The 22,961-nt window shown below is 42.2% G+C and overlaps 1 protein-coding gene, 1 long non-coding RNA gene and 1 other non-coding gene across 4 annotated transcripts in view; 2 read left to right on the top strand and 1 right to left on the bottom strand.

Moving 5' to 3' along the window:
* The window catches only part of CSMD1 (CUB and Sushi multiple domains 1), a 1,941,062-nt gene that overhangs the window by 620,574 nt on the left and 1,297,527 nt on the right, over positions 1-22,961 (bottom strand). The window lies entirely within an intron of this gene.
* LOC116582071 lies at positions 4,357-4,458 on the top strand. Its single transcript, XR_004282367.1, has one exon. It is a non-coding gene; the product is annotated as a U6 spliceosomal RNA (small nuclear RNA).
* Positions 14,054-15,087, top strand: LOC116581736. Its single transcript, XR_004282205.1, has 3 exons — positions 14,054-14,218; positions 14,332-14,413; positions 14,664-15,087. It is a non-coding gene; the product is annotated as an uncharacterized LOC116581736 (long non-coding RNA).

Below are 22,961 nucleotides of genomic sequence, written 5' to 3'. Positions count from 1 at the left end.
ACGGTTACCAATAACACAAAGAGTCGACCAATACCTATTTGCATGTTCTATGTATTAAATGCCACATTCTTAAAAAGTAAACTCGAGGAAAACATGTTAAGAAGGAAATCATAAAGGAGAGAAAATACCTTTATAATACTGTGCTTATTTATTGAAAAACCTGTGTACAAGTGGACCACTTAAACCCATGTTGTTCAGGGGTCACCTGTACTAGAAATGAGTCTAATTTTCTCAATGCTAATATAAGTATTTCAGAAAAATTTATATAAATAGCACAAGTTCCTGAAATTAAGTATTACTTGCTGCACGTCCAAGAAATCAGAACGAAAATGCAAAATTGTTTCTTGTGGCCTGGCACCAGGCTCTGGGAAGTAAAATCATGTATATTTACTCTAAGGCTTTTGGAACAACTGATAACAAATAGTAGTAAATTCTAAGTATGATCACCTCTGTTGATAAATGATGTTCTTGTCGTTACAAAAAAGAAAAATTGATTTCAGCCTCGGTGCTCTAGTTAAGTACCCTTTGCCCTGATGACAATTTTTTTTTTTTTTTTAACTTAGAGCACATGTAATTTGCCTCAGTGTCTAGAATTACTCTATGATTATCAAGAACTCCATTTACTTTTCAAATCTGTAGCCCACACAAAGAGAAGCCTAAGCCATGAGAGTATTCCCTTTATCAACCACCCCTGGGTAGCCCTACTTTTTCTTCTCTGCACAATGGAACTAACTATGAGTTAATCCCTTTGGAGTCTCCCACTGTAAGAGAACGACAGTGGTGAGGTTGTAAAGCAGATAAGAAAATAATGTTTTTATGAACAGGATGGGCTTTTCAAAGAAGCTCAAATCCATTTCAAACTCTGTTATAAACTCTGTTATATTAATTCCCTTAACACCTTTATGAAAAACAATCAGTAAATATAATGAATTCTCAATATGCTATATAACTAGGGAGTAAAATCATAGGGCATAAAATAACATTCCCAAATGGACTATAAAATCTTAACTTCTTTAGAGAAATAATGCATATGAATCTGAAATATGAAAATGAAAGTTTGAAGCAGGAGCAGATCCTGATGGTGTAACCCCGAGGAAGAGCAGTAACCCCAAACTCCTAAGAACGAAATCGAATCTCACATTGCTCATTTTGAACAACACCTCTCTAACCGTCGGGTTTCACCTGGTACTATGTGCTTCACCACTGGCCCAGAAATAAGACGTACTGGTCATGTATGTGCCTGACACTGTCAGCTTGTAAAATTCTTGCACCGGCATTACTTGATTTGACCACGAGACTGGCTCCTCCTCCACGCCTTACCTAAGCTGGGGATCTTGTACATGTTCATTGACCTCTATGTTCCTCTGTTTCCCCACCTGTCGCATGGGGATGGTCACAGCAGGAGGAATGCTCCTCCCGTGGGATGCCTGAGCTATCACCGGTCATCACGGTGCCTGACACAGAGAGGCTGACAGGGCACTGAGGGCCGTTCTCATGGTGGCCGTTAGATCATCCCAGCAAACACACAGGTTGGGATGCGTCTGCAGACTGAGGTGTGGCTCAGGTGGCTTTTTCTTAGTTCTCGCTGATGGAGCAGTGTGTGACCGACTTGGTTAAGACTCAAGGGCAGACATTTTCGTGTGCAAGTCTACTTCCCATGTACAGAAGCTCCTGGAGACAGTGAGGCAAGACCAGCCACACGGAGCTGAGGGACATGATCAAAGCCCACATGGTTAGCCCCTGGGCTCGTCTGTGTTTGTGGCGACCACCACAGCCGGAGAAGAGAAAACAGAGACGGGACGGGAGGTAACAGGCTTTCCAAAGTGAGCAACGCTCTAGATGAGTCCTCAAGACCGTGCAGCATCCGCAGCCCGGAGGGGGAAGACAGCATGTCCCTAGAGATGGAGAGTATTGTGCTGGGAGAACAGAGCAGATGGGGATGTAGTGTCCAGAGGCTGCGGGAGAGAGCAGACTTTAGGAGAGAAGACAACCTTCTCAGACAAGCAGAAGAATTTTTACGCCATGTGGCTGACAATACTGAAAAAGAACTGTTTTGTATCTGTGTTTAAACAAGGTAGCAACATGCTTAATGAGACATTGCTAGAATGCAAGAGTGAGGCTCCAAAGATACTGCATGAAGTTTAAAAAAAAAATGTGTCCAGTCTGAATCAGCCTGGGATTAACAGTGAGTTTAGGAAATACGGCCTCATCAACTACTGTCCAACAGCAGAAGGGGAGAGTTGTGTTTTTCTTCTCATGCTCACCAGGGCATACGCTTATGCAGGAAATCAGCCTGCACCCTCTAACTCTGAAAACTGTTTGATTTATTTAAATACTCTCTCTGTGTCTCTCTGTTTCTGTCCATCTCTTTTTAACTTAAACAGGTGAATATCAAGACTCCACTTTATTTGTCGGAAACAGTGATAAAGGAAAAAGTGTGGAACATAAAGGGGAAAAAATCCATGAGGAAGATGAGAGTCTGCAGAGGTGTGGGTGATGCGGGCCAGGACCAGCAGCATCCTTGGAAGAGGAGGACAGGGAGCACGAAGAGCGGCTGAGACTCTTACCCTCGACGCAGACAGAACGGAGTGGCCAACGCAGGGAAAGGAATGGTTTGTTAAAGGAAGATTAAACAGGGCTTTCTCCATGGAGTGAGACACTCCTGATACTGCTGGAAGACAAGGAAGTTTGCAAACGAGAAGACCCTTGTCTCAGGTGAAGGTCCTATGCTCAGGCTGGGACATGACAAGTTGGATGTGACAAAGAGATATTTAAGCAACAGTTTCCTGTACGTAGTGAAAGGACACGTGGGTAAGACGCACGAGAAGGATGAGGTTCAGACGTACGTGTGATCGTCACGGAGACGGGAGCTTCCACAAGCTTCACTGAAGCACAGTATAAATCTCCAACAGTCAGACAAGGTAGTGAACCCAGATTTTTGTCTTGAAATCACAACTTTTGTCATTATACAAGGAAGGTGTTTCTGCTCCTGTTCCATTTTAATCATCTGAACCAAGTCTACCACCAAACCATGTTATTTTAAATAAAATGGAAATTGGTAAGGAAGCACCACTAACTCAGAATTAACATGCACAGGATGTCTAAACTACGTCATGGGGATGTCATATTGATAGCAGGTCAAAAGGATCATTTTTTTCCCATGAGGGAAAGCAGGTAGGATAAGAAATCTGGATTTCCACCTGTCTTGCATTATTTCAGCCGTCACCACACCATGTCAGCGACACCATGGAAATCAGGAGCATTTTCCCTCCTTTCCATTATACCCAGATGCTATAAATGGCTGGCCTTTTGTCTCATCATGGTGCTGAATACAGATTCCTAATTAAAATGTCCAGATTAACATTTAAAACAGGGGACACAGTCAAACACTCTTAGAACTATCCACAGCACTTATCAAGACGATCAGGATTAAAATAGTTAAGAGTTTATCACTAAGGCAACATACCAACCACTCTTCAGACTGAATTCCAATGACAGGAAAAAAATCCATAAAAATACTACATTTCACCAGGGTTTTGTTTTGTCTACCTGTGCATTAAGGAATGAAATATATATATTTAAAGGTGTTTGAGTTCTTTGTATACACACACATACACACACACACACACACACACACACACACACACACACACCACCCACCTGACTGATTTTTAAATGACACCCAAGGAATGTATACAATCTCAGGGATTAACAATCATTATAATATGAATGTTTCTATTTGATAAGGAATTTTACCTCCTGAATATTAACCAATACATTTAAAATTACTGCTACAATATATAGTTTTGTATATCTCTAACTTAGGTATTGATTTGACCAAATAAAGTATAATTTATCAGAAAAATAATCAGGATTAGGATTCTTTGTTATCAACTTAATTTTAATCAAGTAGTTGACTCAGTGGAGTTCTAAGTAACTCCTGGGAAAAATACTGAAAAATTCCACTTAACTGGGATAAACACACAATGACAGGTCTCAAAGCATTAAATTCACTCAATATAAAATGAACTAAAGTAAGCGCTAAAATATAGTCAAGTATTCACAGAAGGAGGCAGCTTGAGACCCAGACTGCTCCTCAGCACAACCTTAGAAATGCTCTGAAGATCAGAGACTCAGACTGACCGCCTCATTTGGTGCTGAATTCAGCGGTGGTTTTCTGATGATTTGTCTTTGTTTGATCCACACTGGAAAGGGCTCCAGTTCCTATGCCTTGTGTTTCTTTAGTGACATCCTACCCTCGTCTCTCTGGAGCTCATTAGAAGTGACATAAGAATACGCTTCAAATGTAACTTAAATGATATAAATATGTATATTTGCTACTTGAAGGTTCCTATCAGTGCTCAGTCGCACCATCTTGAAACTGGAACAGTACAGGGAAAATTAGAATGGTCTCTGCACAAGGATGACACCCAAATTTGGAAAAAGGCTCCTGTTTTTGTCAAATATATCTCATAAAAAATTAAGAATATATTCAATGCAATTTTAAAAATTGATTATAAAGCTTTATGTGTGACTTTAATGTCGCTATTTTAATTCAGAGTATAATTTGATAAAGATAAGATCATGATTAATTGTTGCTATTAACATATATATGACCAGCGTGCCCAGCACATGTATTCATTCAACAAGCAATTCTTGGGAGCACCTGGCTGGCTCAGTCAGTAGAGCATGAAACTCTTGATCCCAGGGTCTTCAGTTTGAGCCCCACACTGGGTGTGGAGCCTCTTCAAAAAATACATTATAATGATAATAATAAGGAACTCTTAAATGTGTGCAGCATTCCATGTGCTTTCCTAGGTGTAAAAAATATGGAAATAAAGTGAATAGTCTAGTTGTAAGAACCCAGACTGTAGCAAACAGATAAATACTACACAGTCCTGAAAGGGCTCAGATCATTTCATATCTTCATTCTTGAAACAACCATTGAGTGATTGGTGTGAGCTCGGCAATCCTGCAGACACTGGGAAATAGCAGCGTGTTGTGTTGGGGGCAAGAAGGGGCTTTTCCATGTACTCACGTTCTGGTGAGGAGACAGACCAGTGTGCAGATTAGAGATACGGGCAGAGACAGGATATACACACATATTAGTTCGTATATTGATGTATATTAATATGTATATTAATATACCCCATGATACATCAGATGATGTGTGCTACAAGAAACATGAAGTATACGTACGAGGAGAGTGAAGGTTGTGGGCACCATCTTGCGTGCCATGTCATGGGGAATCTGCTGTGGCCGGAGCCCGGTGAGAGAGGATGTTAGGGATGAGGTCAGGGAGGAGCAGAGGAGCGCACAGAAAGGTCTGTCTTTGTTCAGGCTACTCTGAAGACCCAGGCCTTTAACCAGATTGGGGGTAAGGGAAAGCTTTCAGGTCAAGGTCATACCTGAACTGAGTTCTCGAGGATCAACAGCTCTTTGTATAAAAGAGAAGAGGAGTTCTGAAGAGTGTCCGTTAGGGAGCACATAGCCTTGGCAGTCATGGGAACAGAAATCCCAGGGCACACTGCAGACCTGCAGGTATCATGGTCACACTGCTCTGACACCTACCAACCTTCATCACAATGGTACACTGAATTGTACTTTCTCACTATCATAGCTCTTGAAGACATGATAAACGCAGGTGGGGCACGGAACCATCATGAAACAGACTAGCATAGACTTTCACTGAAAATGTTTCATTCAACTGAATCCATACGTTTGAAGTTGACGCTAATCTTTCTTCAAAGACTAAGGACTGACCCTAATGTACATATGTTTGTGGAAGCCATTTTATACACAAAAATTGGTAATTATTCTCAAAGTCAGAATGGTTAGATAAATAGATAGGAGCAAATGAGAAAAAGTTGAGGAGTTGGAAACACAACTTAAAAACAACAACAACTAAGATTTAAGATAGCATATTACACAATTTGAAGTAATAGTTTTTTTCTGTGTTTTCTTCTCTGTTTTTTAGTTTGCTATCACTTTGCCTCTTTGCATAACCAGCGATCTCCTTTCTGGACCCATTTTTCAGAGCATTACTCAGCTGGGCTTGACTGGGCAAGGCACAGCATTGCCACGTGCATCCTGATAAAACACTTATTAGTACTTCCTTCATTCATTCAACCAATGGTTTTCCCCCAACCAAATATTGACAGTGACAGTCCCAAGGTCACAAATCTTGAGCAAAGGAAAACTGAGTTTTCAGGAGGCAGAGGGGAAGACAACTTGAATGACCATATTCAGGGACATGAAAATCATGACCTATTAGAAACATCGCTTGTTCACTGACATACCCATTAGTTGTATGGTTTATCCATTCGACAGGTATTAACTAACCACTTGTTTTGAGTGAGGCACGGCACCGGGAATTGGATATAAAGAGGATGGAAAGGACATGGCACGTAACAGACACTGGCTTAATCAGTCCCAGGCTTCCTGCTGCTACTCTGGCCAATTTGGAGAAAGTGACACTGGCATTAGACCATCAACGATGCAAAGCATCGGGGTAATGGAGGACTTTGATCCTCCTCTCCTGACATCAGAGGGCATACATATGTTGGGATGTTAAACAACTACTCAAAATGCTAGAAAATAGGAGGTTCTCTTGCTTGGCTATTGTTGTATCCTGAAGGACAGACCTGGGCTTGAAGTCAAGGAGTTGCAGGACGTGGCAGCTGCTCGATTCGCGTGTCCTCCTCACTGGTGCAGCCTCGTCACTCATCTGCAGCTCTACAGGAGCCTCCTACCTCCTCTTCCTGTTTCCCGTCTTCCTGGAAGAGTGCCCTCTCCCAGCAGCACTGTGTGTGGTGTTTCTAAAACCTAAGCAAGACGAGACTGGCTCCCCCAATAAATATACCTCAGAGATTTACTACTCCAGGTAGAATAAAAACTATTTTTTTATGTGGCCCCATGGGAACTGCCGCCCAATTCCCTAAACCCTCCTCCTTCTTTCAACTAATTTTTACCTCCTCATGTTGCTCTGGCATCACAAACCTCCTGACTGTCTCTCGAAGAGACCAATCATGTGCCAGCCATCCTCCTGGAACGCTGGTCTCCTCTGGGCTCAAGCTCTCTCCGTCTACCAGACTCTGCCAAAGCTGGTTGAACAGACGGGGCTTCCTTGACCAACGTGATGTACAACAATATCCACCACCTTCTTCTATCCTCTGATCCTGGTATCCTTCTTCAGTACTTGGCGTAGTTGTTCATCGGTGCTCAGCCCACCAGAACACAAGCTGTGTAAGGTTGGTGGTACACCCAGAGATTTCAGAACGACAACAAAAATGCAGAAGGCATCCAATGAGTATCTGCTGACCCAATAAATGAGTGTCCATGGGAATAAATTTGTTTTGAACTCCTTGAGCCCCAGGTGACTCTAGGCAGAAAGGAAGCCCTACTGACCCCCCCCCCCCACCTCCATGGTAAATTTTCTGTGGTACTGAGAATTGTAGGCAGGAAAGCTCTTTGTAAAATCTCAGGTACAATATAGTTATATATTTTATGGAGGTTTTAGGCGTCATAACTGGCAGTAGTAATCAGCTTTCAAAACCCTCTTAGGATTTTGATTTCATCAGATTGAGTGGTTTAAATTCCTTTAAAATTCTAGTTTTATGATCCTTTGTTTATAGCTAGTATTTTTCTCCAAAGCATAGTAAGATTCTGATTTATATTTTGTTTTCATTTTGAAGCAAAAATTGATGCGCACACATATTTTCCCCGAATTGCATCAGGTGCTTCAATTACAAGAAATGTGTTTCAATCAGGCCAGCCTGGGGAAGCGCTGGAGGCGGGGAAGCCATTCTCCGTGCCCTGCTCCCTGGCTGCTTTCTCAGTGTCACGGAGTCTCTCCTCACCTCCGAGCCAGCTCTCGCTCGTCAGGGACGACAGCCTGCTGCTGCATGAGTTCAGGTTCATGTGAAGATGACTGTAAACACCGTCATTGTCATCGTTCTAAGCCTTGTTTTCTCTGGTATTCACTTTAGAAGATGGGCCGTGGGCAGAGGAGTCACTGCAGCCAAAGGACCGGATCTTCATTAAACATAGTTTCAACAGAGTAAGAGCAAGCAGAGGGAAGCCCGTGGTTTTTTGTTTGTTGGTTGGTTGGTTTGTTTTTAAATTTTTTTCAAAACTCACTGTATATACAACTGTGTCTAGATATTCTAGATTGTATTTTAGGCACAATCTCCTACAGCTCAGAAAATTATCATTTTAGATGAGACGCCATGACACATAGTGAATTTGTGCAAGGATGCTTTATTCCGGCCATGGTCATTTACAAAGCATCCCAACTTTTTTGGTTTCTTGCAGTGTTTTAAAATGTTAGAGGGCACGAATTGCATGGAGCACTGGGTGTGAATCTTAGAACACTGACAAAATAAAATTTAAAAATTGACAATAAAATGGGATAAAAGTCAACTGCTTTGAATGATCAAAAAACGATAAATTTTTACTCTATGTATTCTCAACAAAGTTCCCAATGTGTATAAATGGCTTATTTCTATCTTGTTCTCATGGTGATAATCATACCAGAGAGTTTATCACAGTATAGTTTTAGTTTCATTGGGCTGACCATGTCAACGAAACTAAAATAATTCAAAAGCAAAAATACGAGAGGCTAAGCAAAACCTGAAAGAAGAAAAGGAAAGCAAACACCTTTCATTCCTTCCAGAGGATGCTCTTCCCGCATTGGTGGTATAGTGGTGAGCATAGCTGCCTTCCAGAGGATGCTCTTCCCGCGTTGGTGGTATAGTGGTGAGCATAGCTGCCTTCCAGAGGATGCTCTTCCTGCGTTGGTGGTATAGTGGTGAGCATAGCTGCCTTCCAGAGTATACTCTTCCAAATGCGCTTATGTAGTTTTAGAGATTCTTCAATTGTCTACTCTTTTTCCTTTTTAAAATCTTTTTATCTTAATGAAATCCAAGGAAAGGGACCTTGCAGTTAGAACTTTGCAGAAGTTAACAGAAAAGAGCCTGACATATCTGTAACATTTTCATAAAGTTCGTAGTATTTAAAAACAATTCTAAACCTTAAATCAAAGGACTCTAGACCATAACTGAAGAAGCTGACAGAGAATCTTAAAGTCTTTCTGAAGCTCTTGCCCCAAAGGACTGACCATTAATCATCTTATCCATTTCACTTGTTGTCATGTGTGTGTGTCAACATTCAGGATATGCTCTTATATTCTGGTTACTGATCTCAGAAAGAGTATAAAAAATTCAATGGTACATTTATATCAGCATGTGAGAGGTGCGCGTTAAGTGCTAAGAAAGTCTGCAAGATGACTGATCATTAAACATAGCCTCTATTAGTTAAATTATATAAATGTAAAATTAAATCTGTTACATTAAATCAGATGTAAAAACTCCTTGGATCTCACACATTTCTAGTCATTTCATTGTGTCTGGCCTTGATCAGCACCCTTGAGGCTAGCTACTTCCCCAGTGCTTATCTGGTGGAGAGACGCCCTAAGGGAGTTGTACTGCGTATTATTGTGCAGTGACGTCATACTGACAGCAAAAAACTGCCCAACATGGAAATATTTAGACCAGTTAGTTTGAGGAACATTATAAATCAGGCTCTACCCCTCACATAACTCACAGTTAAACATTGACCAGCACACCACTGAGTACGAGAGACAGACAGAAACCTCCCGCTGCACTCTCCAGGACCAAACCCACAGGTTCCAGTTTTATCGAGCTTTCTCCAACCACGGCACCCCAAAGAGAGTCGATGATCTTTTCCCCCTTCTTAATTCTTATCCCTCCTTGTAAATCTATTACAACACATACCCTGCTTTAATTTACTTATTAACGTTTATTTCTCTTTCGCAGTATAAAATATTGTAGACTTTCACTAAGTGTTTACAGAGTTAATAGTAAATGAATCCGTTAATTAGACTAGAGAAGGAAGAGATTAAAGGAAATTCTTGTGCTGTTAGACTAACAGGATTTCGGCACTTGCTGGAAAGGCTCAGAGAGAGAGGATAATCGCCCTGTCATGTACGTCATTTGGGTCTGAACCACAATAAACACCCCCACATGTATTTGCATCCGGTATCTTCTCCACGTGCTCCTGCCAAGTCTGTATCCCCTACCACCCAGCGTAACTGGTACGTGGAAAACGACGCAGGTACCCGAAGAGAGAGACACAGTTTCGTGACTTAGGACAAGACAATTACTTAGCAAGAATATGGAATGAAAGCATTTGAAGAAAGAGCCTCATCTCTCCTCTGTCTCTAGGCACAACTTGGCTCTTGCCTCATGACAAGCAGGAACTTGTTTAACAACCGACCCAACTGCAGTGCTCATAAACATTTTACAGGAGAAGCATTCGCATCTTCAGTATCTCACCGAGAGCCTGCCCTCTCAGTATGCACATACTTGATTCAGAAGTTAATTTTAACTTGAATAACGGAGCTCCCTCGACCTAGGGGGCACTGGCAACTTATACATAAAGCATTTATGGTGTGAGATATTTTTAACTTACACCCAATCAGCCAGCTTGCTGCATAACAGGAGTATGGATTTTAGCCTGCAAAGAAATTGGAACTATTCTCCGGAGAATAAAGGCACAGACATGTGCAGTAGCACTGGTGTGGCTTATGCCATCATCAGGAACCCTACAAACTGCCGTTCTGTCCCATTGCCGGGCATTCGGAATGAGGATTTGACACAATATAAGATCTGGCGGTGTCCTTGATAATGTCAAAAGCAGATTGCATCATGGTCATCTTCCTTCTGTTGGTTGTACGTAACCCATGTTAATTGATTGCAAACTGATAATTCAGCAGATATGCCACATTCTTTAAACATGGATGCGGAAACCACTCCTCAAACAGGATGTCACATATGCTATATTATGCAGTAGGGGAACCAATTAACACCAGCTCAGTAGAAGCCATCATTTTCCAAGCAGGTCTCCTTGAAATCAGAGATTTTCAAATAGAAAATGCTGTCATGGTCGTTACCATTACTATAAACAGAGCAAAAGATAATAATTAGTCTTAAATAGAACGGGTAGTGTACGTGATTTGTTAGCTAATGGAATACTTGTGCTAATTAAATGCTTGCGACGTGTCAGGCGCCATGCTGAGCATTTTCAAGTGTTTCATGATACGCCGTCCGAATCCCAGACACTCAGTAGCAGCGCCCGCATTCACGGACAAGGAGACCGAGTGGAGGAGTCACCCGTGCTGGGCACACAGCTCGCAGCTGAGAAGAGACGGGGCCCAGTCTTGCCGCCGCAGTAGCCCGGGCGAACTCTTCCGAAATTAAAAGAAAAGTACGGGGGCGCCTGGCTGGCTCAGCAGGTGAAGCTTCTGACGTCAGCTCCCGGCCTGACCTCAGCGGCCTGGGATCGAGCCCCCCGTCGGGCTCCCTCCTAGGCGGGGGCGTTTGCTACCTCCTCTGCCCCTCCCCCTCCTCTCTCTCCCTCTCATATAAATAAGTAAAATCTTTAAAAGTAAAATAAAACAAAAGGTAAGTAAGGTTTCCAGACAGTGGAATGGGTTCCAAAATAAGGGCACAGCGACGTTCCCACGACACTTCTCAGTCAAGGAGAGCTCAAAAGGGTGGTTTCAGGACAAATCAACAGGGAAGCCTTTTTTACATCCTCAAAGACGGTGACTGCGTGAGGCGCCTTTGCTCGTGGCGTCGTGCAGGCAGGAAACAGAAACAGGCCGGAAACCCACGGCTTCCGAGCCGTCTGCCCCAGAGGGTCCTCAGGCTCAGGGACGCAGGGATCCTGACCACACTGGAGCCCCTGCCTGTGTTTCTATCCCTTGGGACATCTCTTCAGCCACAAAACCCCTTGTGAAAGGGAAGCCAGTGCCTCCCCTCACTGCCCGCCAGCGGTCATTCGAACTCCGTCCTCCCCCTGTGTCTTCTCCAACAGGGCCCTTTGTCGTCACCACCCTAAACCAGGGGCAGAGGACAGACCCCTCCCTCCGGTCAGCGTGGCACCTAGCACACACCCTCGACCTGGCCCACCTCCTCCTCCGGGAAATGCTGCTGTTAGAGACGTCTCCGTGCTCTTAGGGTCCAGCACACACGACGCTCGTGCTACTCAGCAGATACAGAGCGTGGGGCACTACTGTCTTGGTTTCTCTGTTCATGAGCACGTGAAGACCTGGGGTGGGAAGACCACAGGCTAAAAGCAGGCGGTGCTTGGCGCGGATGTTCGTGTTCCTGTGTTGAAGCCCTAACGTCCAACATGGTGCTATTTGGAAGTGAGGCCCTTGGGAGGTAAACAGGGTTACACGAGGTCATGGGAGTAGGCCACCGTTGGGATTAGTGTCCTTACAAGAAGAGGGACTGACCTGAGGCCTCTCTCCTCACTGCCTGACGACACAGTGACAGGGCTGCCGTGTGCCGGCCAGGCAGAGAGCCCTCACCAGAAACTGTCTGCCCCACCTTGATGGGGGATGTCGCGGCCTCCAGACTGTTAGAACGTGTGTCTGTGGGTCCTGCCACCCAGCGTATTGTGTTTGATTACAGCAGCTCACGCTGTCCACAGCAGTGCACAGCCCTGCCTGCTCTCACCACGCAAGGCTCTCATGTCCAGGGACCCACTGCTGAAAGGAAAGTCCTGGGCTGCACGGCCTCAGCCCCACGGCTGCCACCTGTCCTGCCAAACAGACGAAGTCGTCATCTCCCCTTTGGGCTTCAGTATTTTATCTCTGATGACAAATATAGACATGAGGAATATTCATTTGTTTAGCACCTGTATCTCTTAATATATTTATATATTCTGAAATATCTTAAGAAACCAGGAAGTAAATTACATTTGAGTTCTAAAAAAAAAACGTTTATTTGTCTGGATGATTTTGAATGCTTGTTTTCAGACGCTCGCACTGACACATTTCATTCTCTCTTCAGCTTTAGCTCTGCCTGAAATAACTCGTTTACTTCCTTCTGCTGGATTTTATCATCTTTCCCCCCTTTATCCGCACTGCATTATGTACAGAAATAAACAGTGACCGTGCAGTAGAGGCTGCGGCTTTGGTCCGTGGCCTAAGCACTGGGTTACCGTGGGGCAAGTGAGCTGACCCGAGCGTTCATTCCTGAACTGTGTGGCACGTTAGCTCTGTGTCGGGGGAGTGGTCGGGATTGGTAGAAATCTGTACTGCCCACCACACTCAGCACCCTTTGGCACTCAACACTGTACGCTAACGGAATCCCTATAGAAGTTACTTCATTTTAAATTTCACCCAGTTTCATCAATTGTCTGAAAACCTTTTGTATCTCAGAAGCCCGTGTATCTTAAATACCTACTAATGAGACGCACGCCCTTCCAAATAACTCACATCACACTCGACGTGGGGAACCGGCTTCCTGAGAAGGTTGGCCCTTGCGTATGATGTGTTGATGAAAATCAGTACCCTAGGGCTGAGTGTCCATTTCTATCAACGGTGAGATAACCCAAACGGGTATATAAATGCCATCCAAATAAGCAAAGGAAAACTACCTTTTAAAAGTACAGGATGAATGGCATGCATCTAATATTGCTCCCTCAGAAAAGTTATCTTTTAAGCTAATTATTCATGTAACAAAGAGATTTAGTAATCATCCGGGCTGTTAAAGAGTAACTCTTGACTAGCTATGCAGCTAATTACCCCCCACAGGTCCCCACACAGAAACACGGACCCCGTCCAAGGCCATCGGAAAATACCGCAGCTCTCGTTGCTCGCGTAATGTGAACGGCAGAGCAGGGTCAGCGCAGCCCTCAGAACACCATCAAACACCCCCCAGGAGGGACCTCAGACAAGGGCCCAGGGTCGCCATGGTGACCATTGTCAGGAAGTAACACTGGAGGCTTTGGAGAGGCCTGGGCTTGAAGCAAGCTTGAGAGGATTTGGCCACCTCTGCTTAGCTCCACCCTTCCAAGCAAAACTCGGGCTGGCTGCCCGGGAATTCTATCACCCAGGGCTCCTGGGGCCGGGCTGGGGAAAACTCAGGGACGTTGTTGTGGAAATCCGCCCCGATGAAAAAGCACTGATCTTTGTAAAACTGGATCATAAACCTCTATTCATATCCTACATGCAACAAAACTCAGTATTTCCATTAAGCTCTCAGTCTCAGAAAAACCTTGCCTTACCCATCTCACCCTTGTCTTTCATCATTGAATAGCATCATCCCAAACAACTCTCTGTGAGACCAAAGAAAAGGGGAATGGATTCGAGCAGCAGGAAAGCTGGATCAGTACCCCGTAAAAGGTGTGTAGCCCTCTCTAAAGCACGTTGTGTGTACGTAATCTTGGTGCTCCCCGGCACAAGCCCGTGGGTGGGCCCTGGGGAGACTGAGCTCTTGTATTCTGTGTGCTGCCCAGTCTTCCACAAGATCACCAGTGAACCGCTCACGCTGGGCGTCCTGTCCTCACCACTTCTTTGCTAAAGCAATTACACGTCGGGGTAGGAAGCCGTCTGTCCAGGGGAATGCAGAACCAGACCCTCCGCCGGTGGAGCGCCGCCCGTACGGGCACGCCGGCCTTCCCCCTCCCTGGGACATCTCAGTGCTGCCGTAAAGGATTCTTTTACGTTGAAAAAAGACATGAAATACCTGTAAAGCACTTTTTTGAGTATCATTTTTTGTGCCTGATCTTTCTTCTACTGAAAACATTTACATACTCTTTTAATTTAATTCCTGTTCTTATTTTCTGAGGTTGTCATCTCTTTTCTGCATGAGGGAGTTGAGACACAGAGGATCAGCGACTTACCAGCGTCCGTACCACTAGGGATTTAAATTCAAACCCAGCTCTTCAGACTTCAGACTCAGTGTTCTCCCAGCAAAGCCCTGTCTGCTCTGTTGTGGCCTGATACCAAAATATTTTGTCAGAATTTTAAGGACATAAAGGATACTCCTAAATTTTAAGCTGAAAGTGTGTTTATTTTCGTCTAATGTTATTATTTATTTGAAATGTATATCAGAATACAAAGTTTTGGAAAACCTGGAATCATGTAAATTTTTTGTTTGATGTGAAGGAAAAACATGACCTGAACTCTTGAGAACCCATTTGAATTAACAGATGAACACCAAACAAAGTTTTCTTGATTTTAAATTAATGATGGCTTATTCTAAATATGAAAAATTCACAAATTTAAATGTTTTTTCATCCGAATGATTCTTTGATACTTAACAGTCCTATTTAGATGAAGATTTTGGAATTTTTCTTTGCTTGCCAATGCTGTGCATATATTCCGTCTTCTTCACCTGCCGTCCTACATCAGACCTCACCCTCCTACCCACGTAGTTTGTTCTCTCTGGAATCCAGTTTGGGATAATGATACGAAGTTAAAATAGTCATAACATGACCACAGCTCGCAGACTCACCCTCATTCTGAATGCCGCAGATCATGTTCCAAACTGGCTTTGGTATTTCCATCAATGCATTTATTATAGTCACCGTTTTTACGTATTTTATGCCGTTCTAAATTTTCTGTTTGAATTTGTTGCATTGTGGAGAAGAACTTGGCCAAATTTCACCCTTAAGCTGTCTTTGGAATAAAGTGCAGCAAGCGAGTTCATTTTGGAACCAACATTTCTAGACTCAGACCAGCTCCACTTAGAAGGAGCAACATATGGTGGGAATGTAAATTGGTACAGCTGCTACCGAAAACAGTATGGAGGTTCCTCAAATAAAAACAGTATGGAGGTTCCTCAAAGAACAAAAAAAAAAAAAAATAGGACTATAACCATATGATTAGACAATCCCATTCTGGGTTTATCTTCAAAGGAAGTGATTCACTGTCTAAAGAGATATATGCATCCCCCTGTACACTGGGGCACTAGTTACAAGAGCCAAGACATGGAAACAACCTATGTGTCCATCAGTGGATGAAAGGACAGAGGAGATGTGGTTGATATTCACAATGGAACATGACTCAACACTGAGAAACAAGGAAATTCTACCATTTGTAACAATATGGTGGACCTTGAGGGCGTTATGTGTCAGACAGAGAAAGAAACATATTGTATGATTTCACTTATACTGGAATATGAAACAGCAGAACTCATAGAATAGAGAGTAGAATGGTGATTGCCAGGTCCCAGGAGGTGGGGGAAATAACCCCAGAAAGACTGGTCAGAGGAGGGGCGCCTGGGTGGCTCACGGGGTTAAAGCCTCTGCCTTCAGCTCAGGTCATGATCTCAGGGTCCTGGGATCGAGCCCCACATCGGTCTCTCTGCTCAGCCGGGAGCCTGCTTCCTCCCTCTCTCTGCCTGCCTCTCTGCCTACTTGTGATCTCTCTCTGTCAAATAAATAAATAAAATCTTTAAAAAAAAAAAAAAAAGACTGGTCAGAGGATACAAACTTCCAATTATAAGAAGAATGAGTTTTAGGAACCTATTACACAGCATGGATAGTTAATAACACTGTATTATATTCTTGAAAATTGTTAAGAAAGTAGATCTTCAAGGTTCTCACCACCCTCCCTCCTATTAAAAAAGTTAATTATGTGAGGCACTGAAGGCATTAAGTAACCTAATTATGGTAACTGTTTCACGATACATACATGTATCAATACATCATGTTGTACACCTTAAACTTATGCAATATTATATGCCAGTTATATCCCAACAAAGAAAAAGAAAAAAGGAACGAAATAATTCAAGTTCACTTCTTGAAGTAAAAGTGAGACATATATTAGCTACAAATCAATTTGCTGGTTTCGTTATAAAAAATACAATGACAGAGTCCCTTGTTTTGGGAACGCTTGACTGATAAAATCGGAGCCTGACTTAGAAAAGTGAAGCCACTGTTTTTGGTTTTTGCTTTTCCCCAGAGTGGCTACAAAATAAATTTGCCCTAGGGTTCACTTCACCCATTGCATTGAATTTAATGACTCAGCAGTTTAAGTGTTTTTTCCATTGTAGAAATTCCTTAAAACTGTTCTACCCAGGATTGGAGTATCATTTGATGCTAAGCTTGGGCTCGTTTCTATGAAATCAGAGCTTGACTCATCCACCAAGGCTCTTGGCTTCCTGGATAATGGCCGTGGTCTGGAATACTCTCTAGGAAGCCTCTGTCCCAAGATTTGTCTTTTATGACGACAGTGTGACCTCAGGGAAGAGTCGCAGAACCTCTAGGCTTATTTCCGATTTTGCACAATGGGGAGGTAAGACCACACACATCGCAGGATCCACGTGTGGCGTCCGTCTGTCTGTGTGGCGGTCTAGCCAGGAATCCCTGAACAAGTGCCTTTTCCGTTTCCCCACAGAAGTTCTCAAACATGTGAGGCCATGAGGAGGGGTGCAGAGAAATGGGGTGGGGGTGAAGAGATGCCCTGAAGCACACTACAGAATTCCAATCCACATCCCATAAATACAGAATCCTACACAAATTTAAGGCATGGCTACAAATGTATGGGCTCATTCTTCTCTCCTGGAATGTCCATGTGGTGCTGTGCACGGGACCTTACATCGTGGTGTATCCAGGAGAACTTCCAATTCATACATTTGTGCCAGGCCCCTCCCCCCCAGACTTCGAAAGATGCTCCTGTTTGGTAATAAAGTATAAGGTTACTGTCCGTGCGATAGGTGGAAAAAAGTTATCTGTCACCTGTTCAGAGACTGATAAGACCATCTCTGTGTATGACTTCAATGTGTGATGAGTAGGAAAGCCGCATCTAAAAGGAAATCTATTCTATTTCTGATTTAAGGCTATTAACACCAAACTTTAAAATAAATTATAAAGCAGAATCATTAGTGAGAAATCTAGAAGAAAAATAACTCGGGTTTATTTTCTTGCAGACCTTCTCAGTGCAAATGCTGTTTTTCTTCCAGTTTAGATAAACCGGTCTCGAAGGTGTCCCTCTGAGGAGTTCAGGGAGCCCTGAGCATTGTTTACACTTTGCTCTGAAAGCCCCACGCCAGGGCCGGTGATACCTTGGGCCTCGTTTCTTTAATGAATGGCTGATGGCCTCTGGAAACAAGCAGCTTTCGTGGAGACTTTGGGACCTTGAGTTACGGCAAGGTGCTACCTGTAAAAGCACTTGACCTTTGCTCTGCTGAAGTCTGTTAGGAGAGGAAAAGAGAGTGTGGGCTTAGTGTCCGTAACTGTCCGCCCCGGGTGGGTCAAGAGAGCAGTTCTGAGCCCTCTCCACCTTAGTCAGGTCCCTCTTCTTCCATAGCCAGCCACTTTCTTTGCTTACCTGAATTTAAAGACTTCTTCCTTTTAAATCTGAAAAATTCTACTATCAATTTTTAGTGATTTCTTCGCTCATTTAGTCCACTTCTTTTTTTTTATAAAGATGTTCAGTGAGTTCAGACCATTGAACATGGAGTCTATTTAACTATTTTAAAGTATTTCAATACCTTATATTCTGATACAATTAAAGTACATAACAGCGGAGGCCATAAGTTGGACAGAATAAATACGTGTTTCATGAAAGTGAATGAGCACAATAGTGCATATTTATCCAAAATTACAAATGTTGTCTCTTTTATTTTGAAATGGAATACAATAAAGTATAAAGTACTGATTTTAAATGTGGAAAGTCTTAAAATTCTTTTTTATGAAAGTCAGTAGAGAGTTTAATCATCCAGTGATTCTTATAAAGAAGAGATAACGTAGTGTGTAGATGTGCGTGGCCTTCAGATATTAGACCTTGGATCTGCTAAGTGCACTTGGGACCTTGGTTCCCTAATATAAAGAGATAGTAATTACTGTTTTCAGAAGGACAATAAAATCTACTCTTTCTAATATGCATAAAACATTCCTACACTACATGCGCCTAATCAATACTAGCAGCCATCCGTAACTGTTATATTCAAAGTGAAATGTTGGGGGGGAAGCCCATTTGGAGAAAAATATATGAATTCTAGAATTTTTAAAAAATATTTTATTGACTTATTTGAGAGAGAGAGAGCGAGAGCGCGCACAAACAGGTTGAAGGGAAGGAGGAGAAGCAGACTCCCCGCGGAGCAGGGAGCCAGATGCAGGTTCGATCCCAGGAGGGGATCATGACCTGAGGAGAAGGCAGATGTTTCATGACTGAGCCACCCAGGCACCCCATAAATTCTAGATTTTTCAGTGCACTGAAATTTACCATCACTCTTGCAAGATCTCCCTGGGCCAAGATTTCTCAATTTAAGAAACAAATTTCGATTTTGAGCATTCTGGGTGAAACTGTAGAATGAGTGAGATTTGGAACCGCCATACAGAATGGAGATCACTATTAAGCTATAGTAATCAAGACAGTTCCATATTGGCAAATGGACAAATAAATTGGAAGGGAACAGAAAGCCCAAAGACAGAACCATAAATATAGTCAACCGATCTCTATTTGACCAAGTAGCAGCGGCAATTCCACAGAGAAAAGACAGACCATTCAGCAGATGGTGCTGGAACAACTGGGCATCCACACGGAAAACATGGATTCTAAACACAGATCTCACATCCTTCTAAGAATTAACTCAAAAAGGATTATATGTTTAAATATAATATGCAAAATATATGAGTCTCAGAAGGTAACAGGAGAAAATATAATGACCTTGAGTCTGGCAATGACATTTTTTTTTTAAGATTTATTTATTTGGGAGAGAGCGAGAGAGAGAGCCAGCGGTGCGGAGGGGCGAAGGGAGACAGAGAGAGAGAATCTCCAGCAGGCTCCACCCCCAGTGCAGAGTCTTAACGCGGGGCTCCAACTCACAGCCACAAAATCATGACCTGCGCTGAAATCAAAAGTCGGAATCTTAACCAACTGAGCCACATAGACACCCTGGCAGTGACTTTTTAAACAGAACAATAAAAGCATGATCCATGAAAAAGTTGAAAAGTTGGGCTTTGTTAAGATTAAAATATTTTGATCTGTGATGTTAAAATAAGAAGGCAAGTCACGACTGGGAAGAAAATAGTTGCAAAATACATATTTGATTTAAAAAAAACTACTATTCAAAATATACAAAGCCTCTTAAAACTCAACAATAAGAAAACAAACAAACCAAACAAAATGAGCAAAAAACCTGGATTGACATCTCAGCAAAGAAGACACACGGATGGCCAAAAGCATATGAGAAGATGCTCCAAGAAAACGCACATTAAACATCCAGATACTCTTCTATATCCCTTAGAATAAGAAAACCCAGAACGCTGACAACACCACAGGCCAGGGAAGATCCAGAGCAGGGGAGGCCCTCATTCATTGTTGGTGGCAAGGAAACGTGGTGCAGCCACTGTGGAAGGGATCGGGGTGCGTTCTTACCAAAACAAACATATTCTTACTCCGAGATCCAGGAATTACACTCAATATTGACCCAAAGGAGTTGAAAACTTAGGTCCACACAAAAACCTGTGTGTGGATTTTAATAGGATCTTTTTTTTTTTTTTTTAAGATTTATTTATTTTACAGAGACAGAGCGCAAGCAGGAAAGGGAGAGAATCTCCGGCAGACTCCCGGCTGAGTGGGGAGCCCAACACAGGGCTCCATTCCATGATGTGAGATCATGACCTGAGCCAAAATCAAGAGTCGGAGACTTAACCAACTGTGCCGCCCACATGTCCCTTAATAGCAGCTTTATTCATAATTGCTAAAATGTGGACGCGACCAAGATGCCATTCAGTTGGTGAACGGATAAGTCAACTGTGGCCCATCCACGCAATGGAATATTCTTCAACACTGAAGAGAAATGAGCTATTGAGCCATGAAAAGACGTGGGGAAAACCCTGCATATCACCAAACGAAACACGCCAGTCCGAAAAGGCTACGTACTGTATGATTCTGACTATAAGACATTCTGGAGAAGGCAAAACAATGAAGTTGGTAAAAAGGCCAGTGTTTTTCAGGGTTTAGGGGCAAGGAGCAATAAACCAGTGGAACACAGGGAATTTGTAGGGCAATGAGACGATTCTGTATGTGAACACTTGACGTCATGCATTAATCAAATCCACAGAATGCACAACACCTAGAGGGAACCATAAATGGTGGACTTGGGTTGATAATGAGGTGTCCCTATTAGTTTGTAAGTTCTAACGGAAGTACCAGCCACTCTGGGGGGAGGTCGTGTGTTTGGGGTGATAGGTAATATGTAGGTAATATATACATATAATAAATATAACATACAGGTAATATATGCGAACTTGGTGTACTTTCCACAATTTTTCTGTGACCTAACAACTTTTCTAAAACAATTGTTTATTACTTTAAAAAAATGAGCACTAGGAAAAACAAAACCAAAAAAAAAAAAAAATGTGAGAAACAAATGTAGGATCAGGAATGCCGACACATCCGCACCTGCAAGAAACTTTATCAGTAGTGTTCATATACTCCAGTAAGTTCCTTGCTAAGTAGCAGAAGTGAACTTGAAATCAGCTCCCAAACTGTGGGTTAAAAATGTAATAGGAAGGGGATTTTTAGTCAGGCTTTTCTGAAACCACTTTTAGCCCAAAAGTAAAACAGGAAGATAGGAGAAAAAACCAAGCAAACAGAAGGGTAGAGGTATGAGCATTTTGATACTAAAATATCAGCCGCGTGAAACATGCTCCCCTTCATTACACGTAACTACATGGGATCATTTTTCCCACAGTCAAAGTCTTGTGAAATCCTTATCATGCCTACCTTTGCACAAAATGAAAGCTGTAAAGATTTTCATGGGACATGAGGGGTGTCTGGAAAATTTCCTACGTATTAATTATCATACTTGAATTTTTACTTAGAGCTATGATTCCCCAGGTACATAAGGAAAGTGTGCTGTCCAGATGTCACAGGGTTTGTACCATCTTATATGCCTTTCAGATTGACAGATCAAACTATAAAACAGGCGATTTAAATAAGCAAACTGAAATCCTAAAAATATTTTCATAATAATTGCAACATACAATGCTTGCAAAATATGGTGCTTTCTGTCTGTAAAGCACTTTATAGATTATCTAATTTGTTAATCTTAGCTTCTTATCTCCTTGATTTGTCATATATTTTCATATACACATCTTAAAGTACACCTTATTTTTCTCCTCTGGCATAAACTTCCATGTATCACATCTCTCCAAATGCTGCTTCATTTTTTAAAATATTTTATTTATTTATTTTGAAAGAGAGACTGAGCATGAGAGGGGAGAAGGGTAGTTGGAGAAGCAGGCTCCACACTGAGTCGGGAGCCCAAGGCAGGGCTCGATCCTAGGACCCTGGAATTAAGACATGGGCTGAAGGCAGATGCTTAACCAGCTGAGCCACCCAGGTGCCTTCCATATGCGGCTTCTTTATAAAAAATCATGTAAATGTACTGAACTCAAGTAATATAATCTAATACGTACTGTATCAAATAAATATAGTCATTTATCATGATTAAATTTTCTAATTTAATCCAATTATCATTATAATTAATTTGGGTAGATTTATAAAAAATGGTAAATACTTTTGAAGTTAAAATATCATTGTTAAATTTCTTTTTTTTTTTTAAAGATTTTATTTATTTATTTGACAGAGAGAGATCACAAATAGGCAGAGAGACAGACAGAGAGAGAGATGAGGAGAAGCAGGCTCCCTGCTGAGCAGAGAGCCCTATGCGGGACTCGATCCCAGGCCCCTGGGATCATGACCTGAGCCGAAGGTAGAGGCTTAACCCACTGAGCCACCCAGGCGCCCCCTAAATTTCTTTTTTTAAATGTTATATTTCTTTGATGATTTATATTAAGGCTGTTTCATTTTGCAGCCAAGACAACAGAGTAAGTAGGAAAACAGATTTATCCATTTCAAACCTAAGAATATATGGTTGAAGTAGAAATAAAAGATAAGGAATTCTGGGAAAAAATCAGTAAGAATTTGTAAAATATGTTTGCTTTACTATTTATTATTTGAATTAAGCTTTATTTCTACAATTTAAATTCTCTTACGATTTTTATAGCTCGTTTGAATCCCCAAGAAAACATCTAATCAGTTGTGGGATTATAAATGAGGACATTTTATCAGTTTCTTTGTCTTCTATATTTAGTGCATTTAGGATGTAGGATTTAATATTGCAAAT

Source organism: Mustela erminea, chromosome 21 (assembly GCF_009829155.1).
Source record: "Mustela erminea isolate mMusErm1 chromosome 21, mMusErm1.Pri, whole genome shotgun sequence".
Taxonomy (NCBI): Eukaryota; Metazoa; Chordata; class Mammalia; order Carnivora; family Mustelidae; genus Mustela; species Mustela erminea.
This window is presented reverse-complemented; position numbering and strand designations above follow the sequence as displayed.